The sequence below is a fragment of the Bos grunniens genome, chromosome X, assembly GCF_055505025.1.
Source record: "Bos grunniens cultivar Pamir isolate PY7600 chromosome X, Bosgru_T2T1.0, whole genome shotgun sequence".
Classification (NCBI taxonomy): Eukaryota; Metazoa; Chordata; class Mammalia; order Artiodactyla; family Bovidae; genus Bos; species Bos grunniens.
In genome coordinates, this window is record NC_141194.1 from 96,571,325 (window position 1) to 96,576,546 (window position 5,222).

Below are 5,222 nucleotides of genomic sequence, written 5' to 3' on the forward strand. Positions count from 1 at the left end.
ACCTTGGACGTGGGGTATCTCTTCATGCTGCTCCAGGAAAGCACAACTGCTGCTCCTTACCTTGGACGAGGGGTATCTCCTCACTACCGCCACTTCTGACCTTGAACATGGAATAGCTCCTCTAGGCCCTCCTGCACCCCTGCAGCCACCGCTCCTTGGAGGTGGGGTTACTCCTCCAGGCCAGGGCCCCTGGCCTCAGACATGGGGTAGCTCCTCTCGGCCGCCGCCCCTAACCTCGGACATGGGGTAGCTCCTCTCGGCTGCCACCCCTGATCTCAGACGTGGGGTAGCTCCTTCTGGTCGCCACCCCTGACCTCAGACGTGGGGTAGCTCCTCTCGGCCGCCATGCTCAGTAAATCTTTAATCGAATTTTCTGTTGATGGATGGAGCTGTGTTCCCTCCCTGCTATTTTGGAGAAGGATATGGTATGGTGGAGGTAATGAAGAAATTTGCAACCTCCTTCAAAAGATACCATGCATGTACTGCAAGCATTTCAGACTGTAATAGAGTCGTAGCCAGTATTACAACTGAATCATTTTAGGTTCCCAAAACCCCCTTTTCCATAAAAGTCTTTCCTTGAAGATGAATATCAGTTCAGTTCAGTCGCTCAGTCGTGTCTGACTATTTGCAACCCCATGAATCGCAGCACGCCAGGCCTCCCTGTCCATCACCAACTCCCGCAGTTCACTCAGACTCATGTCCATCGAATCAGTGATGCCATCCAGCCATCTCATCCTCTGTCGTCCCCTTCTCCTCCTGCCCCCAACCCCTCCCAGCATCAGAGTCTTTTCCAATGAGTCAATTCTTCTCATGAGGTGGCCAAAGTACTGGAGTTTCAGCTTTAGCATCATTCCTTCCAAAGAAAGAAGATGAATATACAAATATCTGTATATAAAAGATGAATATACAAAATAACAAAAAGTAGTTACTCACCCTTATTCCCTTCCTATGTGCTTGTGCTAAGTCTCTTCAGTCATATCTGACTCTTTGCAACCCCATGGAGTGAAGCCAGCCAGGCTCCTCTGTCCATGGGATTTCCCTGGCAAGAATACTGGAGTGGGTTGCCATTTCCCTCTCTAGGGAATCTTCCTGACCCAGTGATCAAACCCAAATCTCTTGTGTCTCCTGTATTGGCAGGTGGGTTCTTTACCACTGGTGCCACCTGGGAAGCCTTTCCCATGCCCCCAACCTAATGACCTTTGAGGGAAGAGCAGAAAGATCACTGTACTGGCAATCAGAAAGCAGACACACAGAATTTCAGGACAGAAACAGAACATAAAATAATCCAGTACAGCTGTTCACTCTGTTCTTGAATTCTTTTCTACAAGAACTCTCCAAGCTCTATCCCCCATAGTGCTTCTGTTCTTGAAAAAATCATTTCCCCTCAGTAGACTTCAGTTTATACACCTGTGGGAAGAGGAGTGAGATTAATGCAGTCTAAGGTCTTTTCATCATATAAACACGATTCAGTAGTGCTAATAACAAGAGTTCTCACCCAGAAAGGAGATGATGAAATTTGTTAAGTTTTGCATTCTGTGCAACCAGTAGTCCAAAGGAATATGATCTGAAATATCCTATAAGACTATATAGGTAGCTTCAAGGATTCTAAAATCCCTCTAAATTTTCATGTAAAACTGGAGCATTCTTCTGGTAATGGAGCCCATTGGATTTTTTGTTTGTTTGCTTTTTTGTTTTATTTTGCATTCATTTATTGCAATATTTTTGGATTTAAAAGGGAAAACCCAGAGTTTTTTTATAAAGTTGCTTCTTTTGGAGATGATATTACCATCCCAACTTTGGCTGTTCTAGAGTACTCTTGACTTCCTTTGAGTAGTTGAATTTGTAATAGGTTTTGCCTTTTTTCATTTTTCAATCTTTTCTGGCTCTTTCCAATAAAATCCATGTATGTTCATGAACATTCAAATGAGGCTTAAGAGGTACAAATATTTCCCAAAGTTTCTTTGTCATATAAGGTTTCTTTAATTTTTTTATTTTATTGTGATAAGAACACTTAATATGATACCCTTTTACAGATTTTTAACTATACAATGCAACTTTTATTAATTAAAGAACCACACATTGATGATTAATTTCCTAATAAGCCTGTCACTGTAATAAAGGAGAGATAAAAAGCCTGATATTGTCATAACCTAAGTAATGATTTACACCCCAGTCTTTTCTTCCAATCATTTTCAGAGAATACCCATACCTAAAATGTGGAGTCAAAATCTGCCTGGAACTCTTTTGGTTATGTTTATTTACTACAGTAGAAATTCTGAAATTATTTATATGTGCTAAAGGATTAATCAAGTGAGTAAGTGTGTGGATGTTGTAGGGAGTCACAGTTCTCATTATGGAAGAAAGAAAATACATGTAAGGAATGAGGAAAGATGAGATTAGGATTGAAAGTATCAATATGATACCCTTGTAGGGATACCATAATAGCAATGAGTGTATATAGTATCTAGATCTTGGTTTCTATGTATCATTACCCATTAAAAGGAACTATGACTCATTGGAGAAGTGGCTGATACCATTTCTTGGGATGGAAGGCACAAAATGAACCTGAAGTATCTTGTCTTGGTAGAAAGCAAGAAAGTGCTAGAAAAAAATAATAGGGGATGGCATATTTTGAAATAAATATCTTGAAATGGACCACCTCCCACCAAGTAAATACAGCATAATTTGAGCATCAAAATTTAAAAGGTAATGGAAAATAATCCATTGGATAAAACAGATATTCATGAATCCATATCTATAAAGTTAATTGGTATATCAGGATCCACAAAATGGAGGTTGCCCCAGTGGCCTGGCCCACGTCACAAATCTAAACCTAGGTCAGTCTGCACTTACAAGAATCACCCGTCAAGGAAACAATGCCAATCACAATCCTCCAGCTCAGCTTTAGCCAGCTTACCATGGAATAGGACTTGCCAGCCATATAAGGAAACCCTGACCTTTAGCCAATCATGCCGTTTTTGAATTGCCTCTTCTAATGCTCTATAAAACTCACTTTCCCAAAATCCCTCAGGAAGAGTGCTGCACTGCTTGTTTGGCACTGTATTCCCCCAATCCATGGATCGTTTTCCCTAGAATAAAGGATAGCAAATTCATGACTAAACTATTTTAGTTTTGCCATTTGACAATAGTGGTAATAAATAGAGAGAGACAGACACAAAGAGAAAGACAGAGAGGAAAACAAACAGAATGTCGGCTAACAAGTATGGAGGGAGTGGTGGATTTAGAAAAGCACTATTTTGTAACCATTATAATAAAGATCAGTTTAGGCAAGATTATCAGTTGATGCTAAATTCAAGGTAGGGGAATGGATGACAAACAGGATATATGCATGGTCTTAAAATATCTCCCTACAATTCCTTTATTAGTTTCAAAGGGGAAGTAGTAACTATACTATGAATGAAACAGATAAAATGTTGACCAATGATCAAAATTAACCTTATCAATGAAGGGCAGATAGACAGCGTGTGCCTCTGTAGGCACTTCCCTGAAATGGACTCAAGATTGTTTTTATAGTCTCCCTTGAACCTAATTATGAGGAAACAGTGGAGAAACTTAAATTGAAGTACATGCTATACAAAACTCAACTGCACTCTTTAAATTTCCTGAATTTGATAACTGCACTGTGCTTATATAAGAAAATCTCTTCTTTTTAGGAAAGATACAAAGAATAAATAAAAGCTTATGAGCATTTTCTGAAATAGTTTGTCTTAAAATGCTTATATAAATGTATATATATATATATATATATATAGAGAGAGAGAGAGAGAGAGAGAAAGACAAAAGACATGCAGAGATAAAGATAAAGAGGACAGAGAGAGACTAATAAAGCAAATAAATGTAGCAAAATATTAAATATTAGTGATGGCTGAATCTGAGTAAAGGTCAATCAGTTTTATATATTGGTCTTGCAACTTTACTGTAAGCTTGATATTACTTCAAAATAAAAATTTTAATTAAAAATTGACTACTAGGGACTTCCCTGGCAGTCCAGTGGTTAAGACTCCATGCTTCCAAAGCAGGGGGCACAGGTTCAATTCATTCAGGAAAGTAAGTTCCCTGATATGCTGCACAGCACAGCCAAAAAATAAACAAATAATTTTAAAAATTGACTGGTGCTGATGTTCATCCTAATTTCAAATGATAAATAGAATTTCTTTTAAAACTTTCTTGACCAGGAAATTAATTTACTAGGAAATACTTTATACTCAAATGTGCTTATTTTCTTTGTAGTGAAAAGGATGACAACATGAAATATGTGAAGCACTGAACACATAATGACCCAATTAGAAGCGACTTTTCTAAAACTAGAGGGGAAAAGTTCCTACTCAGTAGTAGGATGTGATGCACAGCATTTTACTCCTGCACACACACTCAAGAATCTATTTGCATATCATGTTATTAAACTTTTTTCTCACAGAGTCACCACTGGCCAAACTTTATTAACACTTCCCTGTGAGACAGCAAACACAGCATTGGATGGGGAGCCAAGAAGGCCTGGGCCCAAGTCCCAGCTCTGTCACTTACTAGGCATGTAGGTGTAACTGTCTAATGTCAGCTTTCCCATCTAGACAATGGGGCTAACAATATCCTGAGAGGTTCAGGAACACATAGAGCTTTCTACAAGTACACCTGCACCTGGCCTTGTCTTGAGGGGTTGGGTCTGAAGCTGATAGTACGTGTTGGACTTGGCTTGTGTGTCTTTCTGTTTAATCTGAGCATCCTCTAGGGTGGAGCTTGTCTGCAGGAGCTACATGGTCCTAAAAGGAATTTGACAAGCTGCTTTCAGGAGTAGTAAATCCTAGACAACCAGTTGCAATGAATTCACTAGCTTGTGCATACTATGGCCATTTTGCTTCTTGTGTCTGAAAACATTGTGTTGGTCCAGAGACTGACAACACAGGAAACAAATTTCTTTTACCCCGCAGATCTTTCTTGTGTGCTTTTGAGACCTATTTCTTTCATTTACTGACAATTGAACATTTTTCCCCCTCCTGTTGGCTCTGCTGAGCCAATCTTCCTATGAGAGAGTAAGAGCTGAATTGTATTCTGCCTTCAGCAGCAACAATTTTGTCAGTTAGACTGTGACTGCTGAATCTTTATTCTTGGGACATGGTGAGATAGGGCAAGAGTTTCCAGATTGCTGACTAGCTATTTTGAGACTTGTAAATTTGTGGCACAACTGACTCGTAAACCAGTGCTTG